Genomic DNA, 20,314 nt, shown 5'->3' on the forward strand with positions numbered 1-20,314 from the left:
TCATAACCCAACACAAATCTCGAGGCATGCTTGAGAAGCTCGTCAAGTGCTTATAGCTTGAAAAAGGTAGATGCTCTTATAGAATTCCATCCAATAATATATATACATATACATGTTCTTGTTGCATCCATGGAAAAATGTCTAGATTTTAGTTTTACAAAACAAAAATCCTCATAACCCATGCTTCACTATTCATTCATTCCCATGCAAATATTAGTCATGGTGGGACCCTCACTATGGTAGCATGTCTTTATGTATTACTTGCCAACATGCTTTATTAATCAAAACCTCCACCTCATGTCTTGGCCTTTAGATTTGGCTAATATTTCGATGTAATCCGAGACAGAATGTTATTGTTTCGATATTTGGATTCTTTGTAAAAAAATAAAAAAATAAAAAAAGCAGAGAGAAGGGCTTTGTCACAAAATTCAGCAAAAATTTTGTAGAGAAATTAGGTTTCATTGCAAAATCTATGGAGAGAATAAAAAATGAAATATTGGAGGGCACATATGCAAAATTGTAAAAATGTGTGAAAATAGGAAAGTTTGAGGGTTTAATTGCAAAAGCCATGAAAAATATGAAAATATGAAAGTTTGGGGTGTATTGGCAAAATTTGATAAAATGTGAAAAAAAAATGAAAAGTTAGAGGATCTAAATGAGAAAAAAAGAAAAAAAAAAGAAAAAAAGGGTTTTTATCAAAGATGAAGGGGTATTTTGGTAATTTTACAAGACCCCCTAAAGCTTACCGTGATGTCTAATACATGTCGACTGTTCTCTTTAAGAGAGCCTCTTCATTGCTTCTTAACAATCACGGAAGTGGATGGGCTATTGAAAACTCTTAAAGACCCTCTTGAAGCTAGTTGTGATGTCCAATGCATGGTGACTGCTCTCCTCGAGAGAGCCTCTTCATTGCCTCTTGACAGTCATATAAGCTGAAAGAGTTGATAAAGACTTTTGAAGAACTCTCTGAAGCTCTCTCTAATACATGGCTATAGCTTTCTTTGAGAGAACCTCTCCCTTGCCTCTTGACAATCACGGAAGCGAATAGTGCTATTGAAGATCCTTTTAAACTCTCTTTGAGCTTATGGACCCTGTTTAAGGCTATTGACTCTCTTAAGAGTGATGAAAATTCCAAAACCCTTAAAACTCTCTTTGAGCTCATGGACCATGTTTGAGGCCATTGACTCTCTTGGGAGTGATGAAAAAATTCCAAAACCCTTAAAACTCACTTTGAGCTTATGGACCTTGTTTGAGTCCCATTGACTCTCTTGTGAGTGATGAAAAATTCCAAAACCTTTAAAACTCTCTTTGAGCTCATGAACCCTATTTGAGACTATTGACTCTCTTAGGAGTAATGAAAACTATTTCAGGACCTTCAAAAGTGAAGCATTCTAAAACAAAACAAAACAAAATAGAAATAAAAAAATCAAATCAAAATCAAGGCATTAAAAAATGATGAATCAACAAATGAGCTCAACAACCTCAAGATAAAAGCGTTGAAGAGTTCACAAGTTGCAAAAAGTTCCACAAGCCTAAAGGCCGAAGTTTATGAAAAGTCAAATCAAAATCCAAATCAAATCCAAGATGCAAAATTCAATATCCAAGTCCAAATTTCAAACAAATCAACAGATGAGCTCAGCAACCTCAAGATTACAGCGTTGAAGAGTTCACAAGTTATGAAAGTTTCACAAGCCTAAAAGCCAAAGCTTATGAAAAGTCAAATCAAGTTCATGATTCACTAACATAAAGAATCAACAACTTAAAACCCAAATCAAATCCAAGTTTCAAACTTTCAAACAAGTTAACAAATGGGCTCAACAACCTTAAGGCTAAAGTGTTGAAGAGTCCACAAGTTGCAAAAAAGCTTCACAAGCATGATAGCCGAAGCATATGGAAAGTCAAACCAAGTTTGTGATCCATCAACATCTCGACTTTTCACAGCTTGAAATCCAATTCAAATCTAAGATGCAAAAATCAAATGTCCAAGTTTCACACAAATCAACAAATGAGCTCAACAACGTCAAAAGTTAAAGTGTTGAAGAGTTCATAGGTTGCAAAAAGCCTCACAAGCCTAAAGGCCAAAGCTTATAAAAAATCAAATCAAGCTCCAAATCAAAACCAAGATACAAGTTCAAAGTCCAAGTTCCAAGTTTCTAACAAATCAACAAATGAGCTCGACAACCTCGAGACTACAACGTTGGAGAGTTCACAAGTTGCAAAAGTTTCACAAGCCTAAAAGCTGAAGCTTATGAAAAGTCAAATCAAGTTCCAAATCAAACCAAAGAGTGAAAATTCAAATGTCCAAGTTTCAAGTCTCAAATAAATTAACAGATGAGCTTAACAACCTCAAGACCACAAGTTGCAAAAAAGTTGCACAAACAAGAAAGCCAAAGCTTATAAAAATTCAAATCAAGTTCCAAATCAAGTCCAAAGTGCAAATTCAAACATCCAAGACATAACTTCACAAGTTTCTAAATCATATTCAAGATGCATATTTCGATCGTTAACAAAGACCAAAAGTCAACAGATGTCAAAGCGCGCTTTTCGGCGAAATAGTCGGAAGGAGATAAAGGGCTATAATTATTGTTGTGTCAAGATAATTAAATTCCAAACTTCTTGTACTTTCAATGAAGTCTATGAATTCATGAATAAAATTTATTTGTCAGAATCTGTTTTTTTTCACTTATTTTCTTAATCAGAGGTTCCTGCGACAACGTGCAGGGTAATTAACATTAGGGGCTTGCCCCTAATGGAAGTCATGAACTCAAAATCCCTTGAAGTCTACAAAAAATTAAAATTTGATTTGTGATCCATGCTTTTTAACCGGTCTTATCCTAATTAAAGGACGGGTGAGAAGAAAGGAGCCCATACTTTTATATTAAATATTTCCTATTTTTTAAAAAAAAATTTGTTTAAAAAATATTTCACAATATTTATTTGGTATTATATTAAATATTAGAAATGTAAAAAATGAAAAAGAAAAAGACTAATAGGCAACATTATTATATTAAATCAAACCTTTAAATGGAAACGGATGATAATATAATTGGAGAGAGTTTCAAGGAAGATTTTTAAACTATTTTCTAAAGAATTTAACCATTATATTATAAACATATAAAATTTAATGGAATTGATTTCATCATAGGCATTAAGTTAGTTTTATAATATGCTCCCAAAGTATTTCAAGTAACAATTTTAAAATTTTTTAATTACATTTAATTTTTTTATTTATATTACTTATGATATTAGTAATTAAAAAACTTTAATTGCACTTATTTATTTATGCAATAAATGTTCATAAGACCTTTGACATTGAAAGCATACAACAGTTTAACAGTTTTTATTGTATGAGTTGTTTAATTATATTATTTTCATTATTTGCTCCCAGACGTGTTTGAAGGAATAAATTTAAATTTTTATTATATTTAATTTTTAATTTATATTACTTATGATATTAATAATAAAAAATATTAATTGTACTTATTTATTTATGCAATAAATGTCGGGATGATCTTTGAAATCCAAAGTATACAATATTTTTCATTATATGAATTGTTTAATTATATTATTTTTATAATATACTCCTTGAGTGTTTTAAAAAAAATTTTAAAATTTTTTTTTATTACATTTAACTTTTTATTTATATTACTTATGATATTAATAATTAAAAAACTTTAATTGCATTTATTTATTTATGCAAACTCCTATGCAAAGGTGGAGAGAATGCTTAGTTATTATAAACACTATTTCCAAATAACAATAATACTAAAAATATAAATGAAAATGTATTTCAAAATATAACGACATTCGCAAATAACTTGAGATCATATATATATATATATATATATATATATATATATATATATATATATATATATGTTATGAGAATATTTCAAAGAATTAATTATAAATATTTTTAAAAATAATATTACATTTAAATATTTGTTTACCATTAATTATGACATTAGTAGCAAAAAGGTTTAATTCTATTTATTAGATTAAAAAATATTTATTTTATAGAAAATATAAGCCGACAGTCTGGAGTTATTTAAACATAATTCTTTTATGACAATTTGTAATTAATAATTGAAAATATGTTTTTGTTTTTGTTTATAAATAAGTAAATTAAAAAAAAAATTAAAGACATCAAAATATAAAAAAATATGAGAGATAGTGAAACTTTATAAATTGAATGTACATTTAAAAAATATGATTACAATCCTAACGTCATTCATTTTGATTTTGATTTTTTTTTAATGAATTGTGCAAAAGGTTGTAATAGCTATTATTGTGTAGTTAATTTTTTTTTACATTTTTGTTTCTTTTTCTGATTTTTTTCATCCTGTATAACAATTTTAGTGCAAATAAAAGTTCTTAAGCAAAACTAGATCACAATTGTGTTAAAATAGTAGTCCCACATCAGTTAAGTTTACATTAGTAAAATTTGATACTAGATGTTGATTAAATGGTTTATTTGCAACATCTAATAAAGACAGATAACATTAGGTTCTACAATATACAGTCCAAGCAAACTCTTTTGTTTTGATTCATGAGAAAAAATAAAGACGAAATGAATGCAAGATCCATGTTCCGGTGCAGGATTGAAAGAAGCTGTTTTCGCAGCAGTGGTTCCCAATAGTACAAATAAACTTCTCAGTGAAGTTGTAGAAGAGATCATGGGGGATCATGATATGCTGGTATTCTTCTTGCTTTTAACTCTTTTATAAGATTCATCACATAAAATTAAAGTCAATTTCCCTAATATAAATCCTCTTATCACAATCTGCTCAGAACTCAAGTGGAAACAGGAAGCTTGACAATAGCAGAAACAAAAAAAAATCCTGCTGATCTTATCACTGAATAGCTTCGACAAAGAATGCCATTTAGATATAATATGATATAAAGAATCATTTGTACATGATTCGGTATGACAGAAAAACAAAGAGTTTGCTCTGCTTTGTTGATATTTCATTTCAATAATCTATGAATTTTGCAAAAGCTTCAAGAGTTTAATGAGATCTCTGGTTATTAGAATGACATATTGATTGTTAAGTCATACAAATAACTATATGATGATTCTTTCATCTTTTGTCTAAAACAAAACTGAAAAAGGAAAGAACAGAGCAATTTAACAGGGGAAAGCAGAGAATTCCGAATCAAAGCTCCTGGCATTGAATTCCTTATGCAACTACTTCTGTATGATTTGCTCCAACAATTCGGTGGTATATTTGTCTTGGAGAAATACCACCACCTTGATTCTGGTGAAATAAACTTGGTCTTCCGAATGATCGGTTGAACACATTTGCGCATCACCAATTGAGAAAAACAGCTCTTCCTTTCGAATTCTTTCTAAACTCCCCAAAATTGAATTCAGAAAATGCTCCATGATACTTCTGAGAAAGCACCTTCGCAGCCAACTCAACTCTCGTCTGGTCCTGAAGTAAATTACAAACACTATGAAAAGACGAAAGAAAAATTCCATCTCTACTAGAGATCTGAGTCTATAAAACAGGATAGATGAATTGTGGTTCAGAATTTGTTAAGGTGGCATTACTCAGGAAAAATGGTTTATGTAAGCAATATGAGTACCTTTCCAGTAAAATTGATGATGAGAGACCCCGTTCTAGCCTTGCAATGACAACCTGAAATTTTTGAACAGTTAATCAGAAATTTTTAGGAGAGAAAAATTGAACTCTGTTGTGTTATTACTTATGCTTAGATCTGGATAGTCAAGCCACAATCTGGACAGAGTTTCTGAAAGTTCAACCTGCATGATATGTGATGAAGGCGAATCAGCTTGATAATGGAAATAAATTTTCCTCATATAAATGAAATTCAGCAATTTGCCTTAGTATACTGTCGGAAATTGGAAATACAGAAGTTGCATGATTTACTGCCAAATACAAAGAGTCATAATTGCTGATGGATTCATGGTACAAAGCATTAAAAACATCAGGAGTATATTAATTCAAAACTCAGATATGACCGGTCCATAAATTACAAGTAGTCTATATAGCAAAACATCTCATGAGAAACAACCTTCGAACAGACTACGGACAAGAGTTGCACAAGAAGACGGTACTGAATCATAACATTTTATCGGGACAAATAAATGTAGGAATTTTGAGAAATACGCAAATTCCACATCATGAAATTCAGTTTGTAGCAAAGCATAATTATCCTGTGCAAGTATAATATGCCTCTTTATATATAAATCTAATGAGATTGCACAATGGTCTTTCCGAAAAAGTCTTCTGTTATGGTCACGGCTAAAAAGATGCCACTGATCTTTGAATTACATTAAAACCACATAAAAAGAAGCTACTTTTGGGCAGCTACAACCCTGTGTCAGACAATATGTAAACTATTGTAGAAAGCAGCTACACTAGGAGTGCTGGGTGTCAGAAACTGGGTAGTTGTTATGAATAATAAAACATACGGAAGGGAAAAAAATTGTAAGTTGAATCAATCATTCATAATTGACTAGCCAAACAATCATCTCAAATAAGTAATGTTAAAATCTTGTTCAAGCAAAGAATTCTAAACAAGTAAAGCAAGATAAAAAAAAACAAGACTAAATATAATATCAGAAGAATCAGTGAAAAGGGCAGGTATATATACATCTGATAGCCTAGTGCTAAGATGCTTTGAGAAGAATGGTGCCAGCTGGACTAAGGGAGCGTTTGCCGATTCTAGAAGACAATTCCACTGTTTTTTCACTTCATAAACATTAGTGGCAGAAAGGATCACCACATTACCACATTTGATTTGCAAGAAAGTTAAAACTAGATTAGGAGGCAATGCAGCACTAAGTGTAGTGAATACATAAACACAATAAAAATATTTGGTAATGGACTCAGCAATCGCTTATTGCTGGATACAAAACCAATGCTTAGGAAGATGTAAAAAAAGTTCATTTATAGGTTCACAAAAACTGGATAAACAGCTCTTCATAATCTCCAATTTTAAATTTGTGTTATTCCTCAAAAAGCAGAGAAGCTCATTCAAACAGGCTGTCAGAGCAAGACAACAGAGATTATTCAAGACTATACAACTCAGAAAGGCATATTGAAAAAGCAGATAGTTGATGGAAAAATTAAGCTTTCCAGAGCTCATAGATCATTGTAATATACAAGTAACCACATTTAGTTCACAGCCAAACCTCTACTTCAACTCCTTAAAAAGATCAAGAGGCAAATTTATCCTTCCTTCCCTACTGAAGTACTCATGAACCATCGTCAAATTTATCCCTCTTTGGGCTGTGTACGGCGATGATTCATGGGTACGTCAGCAGGGCTTCAAAGGACAAGCCACGGCGGAAGAGGGAGGCAAGGAAGCGAAGCAGCGAAGGCATGGAAGGGGGGCGGCTAGGGTTTCCAAGAGACGGGTAGGAGATGGAAGGCGCGGTTGGTTTAACTACTTATCATTATCCCAGATTACCAATTTAGCCCATCTAGTATAATCCATTTATATGTTTTTACTCTAATATAATTTGTTTCGAAAAAATCTCTATATTTTAATATTTAAAAAATATAACTAACTTCTAGAGGAATTTACATTTCACAAAATGTCAAAATGTTAAAATAAAGTGATCACATAAGACAAGTTATATTAGAGAGATCAAGGGACAAATTAACTATATTAGAGGGACTAAATAGGTATTCTACCTATCCATATCAAAACAAATTGAAAAAATAAATAATTTTTTTTTATTAGCAAGTAACATATCATGATAATTAAATCATTAATTATTATAAATACTATTTCTAAATGACAATAATACTAAAAATATAAATAAAAATGTATTTCAAAATATAAGGGCATTCACAGATAATGCAAGCTCATATATACATACATACATATAATCTGCTATGAGAATATTTCAAAGAATAATTATAAATATTTTTAAGAAATGTTTAATTCTATTTATTAGATTAATATATATATATATATATTTGAAAAGGTGGATAAACCATCATCATTAAACAAAACGGCTGCTATAAAACACCCACTAGATGTGAATAAGACAAGCGGACACAACAGTAATAAAAATAACAAAGAAAGATAAAGCAGACGAGTTGGAGAAAGACAAGGATAACGGAGGCGCTACTCCCATCACCAAAACGAAGGGAGCCGGGGCTAGGAAGCTATTCTTCCAACAAAATTGGGTCCACCTCACTAGTTTGAGTCACAGTAGTACTAACTGTATGTGGCTCCTTCAGCAATAAGTTGTGGTGAACACTAGCAATCGGGACCTCCAAATGTCCTTTGGAAGCTTTAGAGGCTGTGAAGAACCAAGATAGAAGCAAATGATCAATCTTCGAGATAATAGCATCAGCAGAAGCAAAATAGGCATTAAAAATACGAGCATTTCGTTCAAGCCAAGTACACTAAACAACGACCTTAATAATAAGGTCAACCATCTCTCTCAAACAAAAAGGAATCTTTCACCTCCAAATGCCCCAAATCTCCCATAGAAAATTTGGAAGATCCGGCAGCAGGAAAAGCTGCAGGAAATAGTTCCAAATCTGCCTCACAAAAGCACAATGAATGAATAAATGATCAACAGTCTCGCACTCCGCATGACAAAGTACACACGTGGAAGCGGGGAGTTTGTTGCATCTTCTATTTGCTAAGGTATCCAAAGTGAGGATCTTGTTCTTCCAAACTAACCAATTGAACAAAGTGACTTTTTTGGGACAAGATTTCCGCTAAAAGAAGTGTACCGCCGGGAAAAGGAGGCAGCCATCATTGAGGAAATTATAAAAAAATTTAACTGTGAAGACGCTGATTAGTGGAAAGGAGCCACCCAATTTTGTCATAAGTTCTATCAATGACAGTGGAGATTCTTTGAAGATAAACGCCCGTCTCAATTTCTCTACTGTGAGGGAGCTCATCGAGTAGGAAACTGAGGTCATTGGCAATTCTGTCGGGCCAAGGTGAAGCATTAAACAAGTATGGCCACAGGTTCATCAAGGCTTGCCAACAAAACCAATTGTCTCTCTAGAAAGAAGTTACTGGCCCCATATTAGTTGGTGTGGATGGTACATTTTCTGAAAGCAGGTCTATAACTTAAGAAACCCTTCCACAAGAATAAGCATCTACCACTGCACCTCATCAGGAAATTTCCATGAATATCACCATAGTTAAATCTTAAAACTACGGCACCACACCAGTCAGAAGATTAAGCTAACTTCCACCACCATATGCCCAAAAGGGCCTCATTGAAAACCCTCAGATTTAGAATTCCTCAGCTACCTTGCTCCTTCACTCTACAAAGATTGTCCCAATTGACTAATCTACACTTAAGGAAGTGAAGATCAGGTCCAGAAAAGAGGAAATCTCTTCGGATCCGCTCTATTGCTTTGATGACAAACCGGTAATTTAAAGATCGAGAGCTAGTACGTAGGTATCGCAGATAGGACAGAGTTGACCGAGGTGGGTCATCCTATTAACGAAAGATTACTAGCATTCCAAGTTGACAAACGACCTCTCACTTTTTCGATTAGCAATTCAAAATCTTGCTTTCTTGGCTTGTTGCCAGAAATAAGGATGTCGATATAAGTGAGAGGAAGGACATCGATGGCACAGTGTAGAGTGCTAGCTTTTGCATGATCCAGACGGTATCTTTTCGAGTGGAATAGAGACATGTTTTTGCTTGGTTGATTGAGAGACCTGAAAGTCCCTCAAACAAGAAAAGAATTAGCTTGAACATTCTCAGGTCCTTCACCCCACCGGCCGTGATGATCAACAGGTCATCAGCATATTGGAGATTGCAAAGCCTACCTCGGTCTCCCAAAGGCACACCAAAGACCACGCCAGACTGCAACGCATGAGTGAACGTACTGCCGAGAACATCAGTAACAAGAATAAAAAGGAGAGGGGAGAGAGGATCACCCTGTCTTAAACCTCCACGGTAGCGAACGTATCCCTCATGTGCACCATTAACCAAAATGAAAGCCTTTGAGGTAATTAGAATAGAGTTAATCCACTCTAACAAACGACTACCAAAGCCCCTTGCTTGAAGCATCTCAAGCAGAAAGTCCCAATCAACCATGTCGAAGGACTTAGAGAAATAGACCTTAAGGATATCTCCGTTTATATTTCTTTTTTAGTGACTAAAGATCAGTTCCTCAACAGTAACAACATTGTCTAAAATGCACCATCCTTTAATGAACGCCGACCGGGAAAGCTCCACTAAATTGCTGATGACCCGACTTAGTCTACTGGACAAGATTCTAGAGATGGTTTTCAAAGCAGAATTGATGAGACTGTTAGGGCGGTAGTTAGAGGGTGAGGCAGGAGTTGTGATCTTTGGGATAAGAGTGATCTTGCCCAATTAATTCTCTCCAAATTGGCACGCCCCAGTAAAAATCTTCACAAAGTTTGTGTAGGTCCACTTTGATAGTATCCTAATACTTCTGGAAGAAGAAAATAGGGAAGCCATCTGGACCTGGAGCTTTGTCAGCCGCTAGATCAACAACTCATCTTTGATTTCATCCACAATAAAAGGTCGTTCAAGTGTTGTCAAATCAATAGGTGATTTGTCGGAAAAGAGGTGCGTCCAATTGAAGCGGAATTTGAATTCCCGTTTGCTTCCAAATTGGGCTTGGAAAACCTCTGAGAAAATTTTGCCAATTTCTTTACTGTCTTCCACACTCCTCCCATCATGTGAAATTATGGGAATGAAATTCTTGTTCTTGCAACCATTGGCAACGACATGGAAAAACTTAGACTTTTCGTCTCCCTCTTTCAACCATTGTGTCCTTGATCTTTGCCTCCAGTTGAGCTCCTCCTGATGATAAATCCCGTCTAGCTCTTGTTTGAGCAGTAGCTCACTACTATTTTCATCCGAAGATAAGCAATTGGTATCTCTTACCACATCAAACCAGTCTAATTGATTTAGGAGGCCAAGTTTCCTCAACTTGATAGAGCCAAAGCAAGATTTAGCCGACGATCTCAATTTGTCTCTTAAGTAAGCAAGCTTCTTTGAAAAAACAAATGCAACACAGCCTTCTGGAGTGATTTCATTCCACCAATTGTTGATTAGATCCGTGAAGCCTTCCTCCGTGCACCACACTAGTTCAAACCTGAACTGCCTCGGTTTGGAGATATGGTTACCCATCTCCAACCGGATAGGAACATGATCAAAGCCAAGTCTAAAGAGTGAGCGCTGCACCACTTTCGGGTGGGAAGTAATCCAGTGGTTATTAACAAGGAAGTGATCAAATTTAACCCATATAAGATTAACCTGCCCGTTTGTCCATGTGAAACTTCTACCAAAGGAGGGGCGCTCCATCAAGGAAAGTCTTACAAAAGTCTACTAGCATTAGCCTGATCATCCTGATTAGGGTTTCCAAACATCTTATCATTGGGAGAGAAGACGGCATTGAAATCACCACAAACTACCCAAGGCAAGTCTAAGGAACCTTTACTGTGTCGAATTTCCTCCCAGAAGCTAGCCTTAAGGCTGTACAAGTTTGGTTCATATTGTTATAACCAAATTTACTGTAGATTGAAATAGCCCATTTATATAGATTTTTCAGCTCAATACTGTAGCAGTCTGGTCTTGTAGCAGTATGGTTCTGTAGCAGCCTGGTTCTGTAGTAGCCCGGTCCTGTAGTGGTATGTTGCTGTAGTAGTCCGATACTGTAGCATCATGAATTTTTTTTCTCTATAAACCTTTCTTCCTTTGTTCTTCTTCTTCCCTAGTTTTGCTGAACCCTTCTCTCATCCTAAGATTTTTCCGGCGAGGTTTTCTGGTGAACAAAGTGTCCTTTCCCTTCCTTCCTCACTCTTGAACTTGGTAAGTTTGGATTTAATATTTTATACCGTATTTTCTTCTTGTATTTTCTTGTTTTTAGATTTTTTTTAAAACCTAGATTTCTCCACGGATTTAGTTGTTTATAGGCTCAAATTAAAGCTAATGATTTGTGATTCATGTATGAGAATGTTTGTGAAGAAATTTCTTGATTTAGTGTTGTAAATTGTGAGAAAATCATAGCATAAGGGCCTGTTTTACTGTAGCAACCCCGGAGTTACTGTAGCACCGAGAATCGTTAGTTGTTTTTTTTATTTCTTTGGACTAGAGTGAAGATAAAACCCTCAGAAATTCATTGGTAACCTTTAGACTTAGTTTTGAGCCAATCCTAGGATCGAATTAAGGTTGTTTGTTAGAAAACTTAGGGTTTTGTTGTTTGATTTAATTTTTGCTAATTATTGTTGTGCTTTGACAAGGAAAGAAGTCTTGGCTCGAGGTAAAGATTTAACCAAGGATTAACTTGCGAGGAAGACAAATCGCCAATTCAGTGAGTGGGATTGAAAAGCATAGCTTTATTAGAAGAATACCGATAACTATATATATACATATACTTATATTGGTTTCTATCATGGTTTAAGTAAATCTTTATTAGTTTTTACCTGTTTGGCATTTTGGTTAATGATAGTTATTATTGTTAAAATTCTTGAATGTTTTATTTGGTATTTGATTTGTTAATGTTGGATTTGTAATTGATATCTTTCAATGAGTTTGTTAAATCCTTGTTTTGTGTGAAACTTGGGATTTGTTGTGAAAATCATTGATTTTGTGAAATCTAAGGCTTGAAACTCATTTTGAATTGTTGAAAGGAAAGGATTCCCATGTTGTTTCTTGTGTTGGGATTTGTAAATTAATTTGTGTTAAGAGCTTGAGCTTTGCTTGTGTGTTTATCTTGTCCTCGTGCAAATGGCCGAGGTGTTATTGATTTATGATATGGATGGCTTTTGCACTCTGAGTGGAGTTGTGTTTATTGTGGTGATTGTATGGTGATATCTTACTGCAGTAGGCGGTCTCCACGGCTAGCCTGTTGAGGTGGCATGCTGACCGGCTGATTACTACGAGGGCCAGTTCAGGTGGGAGTGTAGAGTCCTGACTGGATATTCATCGGGTAGCCGGAGTCACCAACCGGTGAACTGATGGGTCAACGTCAAGGGCATAAGTACCTTGGCGGCTCTAAACCTAGCCATAGCCACGGCGAATGTTTAGAGAGTTTTCTAGACCACGTTATGCTGGGTGAGTGTTGGGTATTGTGCTTATTTATTTCAAAACCATGACATTTGGTTGTTTTTACTTGTATTTGAAACCATGTTTTATGATTTTTGTGTTGTAAACCCTAGTTGGGGTAAAAAAGGTTTTCTCGGTATTATTATGTTATTTTAATTCTTTTGAAGACTTCTATTATATGTAATAATGTTTCTAAACTAGTATTGTTTTGGTAAAGCATTTATTTTGATGATTTATTTTTATTATTATTGATGTTGGTGTATTTCTGCTAAATTTGTGCTAAGCTCCCCTCACTGAGTAACTTTAGTTGCTCACCCCTTCTTTCCTTTCCCTAGGTATCAGTTCAGCGAAGCGATGCGGGTGTGAAGTGCATGACAAGAATTTGTTTTATGGTAGCTAGTTTAGCTATTTGTGTATTTTTCCCAGTTCTTAAGTTGTAGTGTATTAATTGCATTAATGTAAACTTTTTGTTAATATTTATGTATTCATTTCTGTATCTTAACAACCCTTGCATTAGTTGTGGTCTACTCTATATCTGTGTTAGATATTGTGGAATTCCAGGTGTATTGGGCAGCCTTGCGACGTCCCGAGGGTTGAGTGGCGAGGTATCCCTCCTCGGGATTGTTGTGGCGGTTGTCACATTTTGTGGGCCCACGGGTCGGGGCGTGACACATACACATTAGTATAAATCCAATTGAGGTTATATCTACCGCACCAGAATTCAACCGAGATGCAGAAGAAACCCCTGAAGAGAATTCATCCTTGCAAAAAGGCACTATTCCAACGGGTGATTAGACCACCAAAGTGCCAACGAAACCAAGAAAACAAGCTGGTCTAATCACGGTCCCTCAGTGTCTCTCTAGATAGCATGTGGAATATCAGATAATTTGGACTTTTACTAGACAGCATATCTCGACACAATATATATGGATTAAATCTTTAACAAGAAAATGCTAGGCTTGTCCACCCGGGCCTCTTACATTCCAAGAAATTATATTCATTAAAAACACAATCAAGACACTGCAGACCTTCATAAGGTCTACTGACCCCTTAAAAGGGGTAACCCTTTTCAGACTCACGCATTCGTAAGTAGCTAATACACTCATCAGCATGCTTATCAGAGTTCACAAAATCAACACCGCAAGCATTACAATATTCAAGTAATTGTACATTAGACCAATCAGAGAGAAGTAGAGGTTTAGAAGATGTACCTTCCACTAAGTCTCCATAAGATGATTTCTTCTTGGTAGACCGATGTGGTTCAGCAACAAAACCATCATCTTCATTCCATCGTGAGGATTGCTTTTTCTGTAGTTCACTCCTTTTGGCTATCGAAGTAGTTTTTGGATGTGCTAAATTACTTTCTGCATCCATGCCTGGGAACAATTTTCTAATAGTACGTTCAAATGTAGAAACAAAGTCATCTGAGTCAAAATTAACTCCTTGGTTCTCATCTGGCTGTGAAAGCATGCAGGTGTCCTCCATATTCTCATTAGTGCAACTTGCAAGCACAGGGTGGGAAGGGATCCCGGGATGGTGCAAAGCCTCAGGTGTGTCCTGAGTAGAGTCCGGAAACCTCTGAAGGGAATTGCTTAAATTTTACTTCATGACAATCCGGGATTAGAGACCAAATTTTCAGAGACTAAAAGCCACTTAAAACCATTTGGTGGTACAACTGTGGGAAGCTTTAAAGGATGGTCACTAGCCCTGCCACCACTATGCCGACCCTCGTGTCTTGAGCTTAATTAATGGCACCGATAGGGGCCTGGAAGCCACCTGACGAGCAACTCCGGGCTCCCGATAGTTGTATTGATCGTCCCAATCCGGCATCAAACACCGAGGTTAATCTCCGCCGCACCCGAAGGATTATCTTGCTCATACTTCTTGCCTTCCCCTACAAAAGAGTTAAGAGATTCAAGATTTTTACCTTTTAAAGAAGCATCCACTTCATGGGGGAAGCGCTTGGTCATCGGCCGAGAAAAAACGGAGGCCTCATCCACTATTGGTAATTCATACCGTTCTAATTCTCTTCTGAAAATTAGGAAGGTGCCTTTGTTATCAGTTAGAAGAACATGGTAACTTCTCATCCCGAAGCTGAAATTAATCTCCACCAGGAGTGAGACTCTGATCCTTCTCCTAACTAGAGCCAAGATGAAATGTTTATGAGGTTTTGTTGGTTGCGATAAAGCCAGTAGTTCGCCGATAGGTCATAGAAGCTTAACCAACACACTCCAGCACCACCCTATGGAGGGAGATTCTAAATCAGCATCCACTGCCCCACTACTGAAGCCTTTTCCCCAGGCTCCCAATTCCGATGACCAAGGCGACAGAGATAAGGTGCATAAACCTTGCTTTGAAGACAAATCAAAAATACCAAGCTTGCAGACTTTCTCCACATCTTCAAAACTGTTTAGAGGTAAGAGATAAGCATTATCATTGAGAGGAGTGATTAGTCTGACAAGGGAGGAATTCAAAACTAATGGAATGGCCTCCTCAAGGATCTTCTCACATATTTGACCCGAGCTTACTGTGAGAACAGCCACCGAATCAAACTCATCTCTGGTTTTCGCCACTTCCGGAGATAGCGCCATGGATAGATTAAGCTTAGTTGGCTGGGGCTGACGAGGCCGATCTGCTAGTTGAGAAGGTGGAGGCACTTGTCGCTCCTCGTTAACACTGTCGATTGGAATCTTAGGGCGATGTAACAGAAGCTTGTTGCCATCCCCGAGCTTTTAGCTTGTTTCATCTTCTTGGCGGGCTCTGACGAGGCTTCAACGGATAATTCGCCCCAATGTGACCCGCACATTCACATTTCAGGCAAACTACCTAGTGCCGACAATCTACAGTCCGGTGGGCTGTGCGAAAACAACGGCCACATCGATTAGGTGGAGATCTTGGTCGCTTATTGCCTATAAGTCGGTCAGCTTTACTGTCACCTTCCATCCAAGTCTCGTTGGGGCTTTTTCTTCTGTTGTAGCTCACCACCGTCCAGTGACGATCATGAATATTATCCACCGGAACCACCTCCGAGATACAAGGTCTTGAAGATTTCTTTGAGGGTCCTTGTTCCCCAGAGGAATATGAGCTAACCACTTGAGCATAAGAAGTATTCGGTCGTCGGCAACCCGTGTTGGGGGAGAAATGCGCTCATAATTGTCTCTTTCCATTCCGCCACTCCAGAGATCACCGTAGAGACTCCGTTTCACCATCACTTAGAATTTATTAAAAAATATTTGTTTTATAGAAAATGTAAACCAACAATCTGGAATTATTTAAGCATAATTCTTTTATGACAATTTGTAAGGAATAAGTGAAAAGATGTTTTTGCTTTGATTTATATATAAGAAAATTAAAATAAAAAATTAAAGATATCAAAATAAAAAAAAAATACATGAGATAGTGAAACTCTATAAATTCAATGTACGTTTAAAATATATGATTACAATCCTAAATGTAATTAATTTTGATTTTGATTTTTTTAATAAATTGTACAAAAAGTGGTAATAGCTATTATTGTGTAGTTAATTTTTTTTACTCTTTTGATTCTTTTTCTTCTGGTTTTTTCTTTCTTACTTTTTTGAATGATTCTCTTGTTTGATATTGTTTCATTTGCATTTGTTTTATTCATTTACAAAACAATAATAAAAATAATAATAACAAACACAAGAGAGAATTTGCCTTAAAATAGAAGACAACACATGTCAACATCTGATGAAAAGTTTTTCAACAAAAACTTAAATAAAATATTGTATTAATATTAAAAGATATGATATATTACATTAAAATATTTTATTTGCCAAATTGAAATATTATTTATCAAATTATAAAACTAATAATACTACATATCCTATCATATTTTAATTTAAATATAACAAATTTTGTTTATATCTCATATTACAAATTTTCAGTCAAAACATAAATAAAATATTATAATAATATTAAATATTAGATATTTATAATATAATTAAATTAAATTAAATTATCTTATTATTTGTCATTACCACAAATGTTTGTTAAAACAAACACGAAAATATTTTAAACTCAAAGACAAATGCCTACATCTTCATAGAATCACAAAAAATTACATCTCGAAATGATACATCCTATACTTCTGTGTCAAAAACAAAAAAGATGAAAACAAAATGAAAAGGAAAGAAGAAACTCATACATGATCAGCAACATGGTATCAATTTTCCCTCTTCAAAACTGGTACTGTATTGAAGCACAAGTTTTAAAAAAGAGAGGAAATAGAGGGTAAGATTGGGAAGCTGAAGCGGCATCTTCTTCATCAGCAGAAGGTAGTGCTGGGGGATTTGTGGAAGAAGTGCCGGGATTTTGATGGAAGTATTTTTCAGTAACCTTTCTTTGTTTTGGTTCCACCAATCTTCAGGCTGCTGCTCACCAAACCTTCTCTAGCTCCACATACATAAACAAACATATAGATAAAAATAGGTTATATATCTGAAAAGAAGAAAAAGTCATAGGCATTGAATGATATGGTCTTATGATGTATACCAAGGTATACCTTGTGATCCTATGTATAGCCCTACAAAATTTGTAATTGCATATGAACAAGAATATTATATGCAAAATGGCAGGTGTATGTGCAACAATCTTTGATTTTATAGGGGAATAGGAGAAATTACAAAATTTGCAAAGAATGTATATATATGGCGCTGAGGTTTTGCAAGAGCATAAATAGCATTCAGAGAGCTAGAGCATATCTTTGTTGTAGAATGTAAGTTGGAGCATACCTGAAACGGACCCTTTTAAAGATTTTAGTTCGATTAAGAAGTAGAACAAGAGTAACATATACACCAGGCTCAAAGATTTCGGTTCCTCCATCGTTGTCAAGCCTTGCTAGAGACATCTTCGATGACCTTAAGCCATTCTCTATGCTTTGATGAATGGTATTCTCCTTGGTACCGGTATAAGTGATTGGCTTATTTTCAATCTTATGATCATAAACATAAGCAAATCCTTCACTAATTGTATGTGAGTGAACAACCCCCAAGGAATCCAATACAATTGAAGAAGAGAATTCTGATGCTCGACTTTCATCGCTTTACAAGAATGACTTCGCTTGGATATGAATGGCTTTTAGATTGTTACTGATCTCAGGGGGAAATTTCTCCATCACTTGCTTGACATTCAAACTGAAAAACAAAGAAAAAACTGTGAATCAACTAAACCCATAAAACACTAAGAGGTCTATCGAGCGAAATAATACAAAGATGTGGTAATTCTCAAGCCTCAATTAATACATAGCACAATGATCGAAAAAGATATTATCATTGATAATGGTTCCAAAATTGTCAAAGGTATTGCTCTATAATCAGAATCAACAAGTAGAAATAGATAAGAAAAACAAACGGCACTTGAGTTCTAGGATCAATTAAACTACAAAAAAAATCCACACAAATTCTATTTTACATATAAAAAAACATGTAAACACAAAGAAGATATCATAGGAATCCTTGAGAGAGGTTGTGTAAGGTATATGTTGTTGTACGGCAAGCAAAAACACAAAAGTGGAGATACTTGAACCTGGGCATCAAGCGCCATGATAACTTCCACTGATGCATTAGGTTTTGCAGATTCCTCTGAAGCTACAATGGTAGCTTCTTCAGCCTTCTTCTCTGCTTTCTACAATACTGCATCATGAACTTCAGTCTTTCACCTCAGATTTTTAATCTATAAATAAAGTGGGAGAAAATGAATACAACATAAACCAATATGAAAGTGGTGAGAGATCAAATATAGATTACCAGAAAAGAAGCCCGGTGCTTACCTAAGATAGCAACTTCACTACCTCCTAGTTAAAAAGCTCATTAGTTTTTTTTAGGCTATCAATTATGCCTTTGAAAATGCTGGAGTAACGGAACGTGGAGGGCTGGGTATTCATTGAATATGGAGATATTGGACTCGAATTGGAAGCATGAGGTGATGATGACGTAATAATTGGTTTCGGAGCTGTTTAAAGTGAATTCAATGAGCTAGTAAAAGAGACATCTTCTAATAGTAGTAATGAAGGAGCATGTGTGGCTCTAACTTGAGTAAAATAATCTGTCTTAATAGGTTGATAGGTTCAGCATTAGCAAATAACAAAATCCTTGAAGGTCTTAGTTTTCCCTGTTCTAGCCTCTCTATGCCATCAACAGAAAGATGAGAGATTATATTCCTCCTAGCAACATTAGAGGCATTACCAGCTTCTGATGCCTTAAGTTTTGCATAGCAAGAATCACACACTTGATGTGGTTTGCCTAGAGCAGGTGCCAGTGCAGCCTTCAAGAGTTTTTTGGAACTACAAGCATGGCAATTATCTAGTCCGCAATTATAACAATTATGCCTCTTTCTGGTAAATCCAAATGCTTGCTGACAACCTGAGTAGATTGATTGATCTGCACCAGATACCCACTTATGAATGCAAATGCATGCTGTGAAATTTGAGCAGCATGATATGCTTTTAACACGTCTATCTTTCAGAGCTTCAACTAGGGTAGGTGATCGTCGATCTTCAATATCTCCATGGCCAAGTCTTCCATTGGCGCCTTTCCCCCAAGTATATACTTCACTTCGGGATGTTAGAACAACAACATGATGAGCTCCACATGCTATCTTCCACTAACTCCCCAACTACCCTATCTTGTATTAGACAAGGAATCCTACCATCTGATTTCGGATTACCAACTTATCCGTGAGCATTACTTCCCATCTTTGAATCATGGCCAAATGTTGTGAGTGTAATTGTAATGCTATGCCCACAAGCTAATTGATGAAAGTCATAGTCAATAAGCGAAGGGACGCAGGTTGAGACAAGTCATGCTTCCTTCTCACCATGACCAAGTATGATATTCACCACAAGTAAATTCCTCAACCAATGTAAATTCCTCTCCTCGTCTTGTAGCCAAAGCAACATGCCTCACACCAAATGCAATTTGCTGGACATCCTAGACAAGGTTTGATTCTAAAGGTTTCGAAGTATAACATTAGTTCTAAAGCATAAAGTGTTTTTCAGAGTCGGCTAATAAGGTCCCATCACACCATAGTTCACCCCAAACATAAACTTCGCCTAATGATTCAATTTTATCTAGCCCAGAACCTTGACTTGAAGAACTAGGAGCACTTGAAACACTGATGCGGGAACCATCTACATTACTTGATCTTAGTTGCGTATTTGAGCGGTCTAAACCCACATCTAACCTTGCCATATTCAAATGCTCTTAATTGTTATAATCAATTAGTCTGTTAGAACTACGACCACGGAAATGC

At 35.6% G+C, this 20,314-nt stretch overlaps 1 long non-coding RNA gene and 1 pseudogene across 3 annotated transcripts; both read right to left on the reverse strand.

Annotated features, from left to right (window-relative positions):
• Window positions 1-20,314, reverse strand: part of LOC120270243 — a 36,351-nt pseudogene that overhangs the window by 14,884 nt on the left and 1,153 nt on the right.
• Window positions 4,929-7,418, reverse strand: LOC120270924. 3 transcript variants are annotated; one of them, XR_005539717.1, is made up of 5 exons: window positions 7,163-7,418; window positions 6,622-6,708; window positions 5,710-5,767; window positions 5,590-5,642; window positions 4,929-5,435 (listed from the first exon to the last, which is right to left on the reverse strand). It is a non-coding gene; the product is annotated as an uncharacterized LOC120270924 (long non-coding RNA). The 3 variants fall into 3 exon arrangements; XR_005539716.1 differs by having other exon boundaries at window positions 6,622-6,719; XR_005539715.1 differs by having other exon boundaries at window positions 6,622-7,418.

Source organism: Dioscorea cayenensis, chromosome 10, assembly GCF_009730915.1.
Source record: "Dioscorea cayenensis subsp. rotundata cultivar TDr96_F1 chromosome 10, TDr96_F1_v2_PseudoChromosome.rev07_lg8_w22 25.fasta, whole genome shotgun sequence".
Taxonomy (NCBI): domain Eukaryota; kingdom Viridiplantae; phylum Streptophyta; class Magnoliopsida; order Dioscoreales; family Dioscoreaceae; genus Dioscorea; species Dioscorea cayenensis.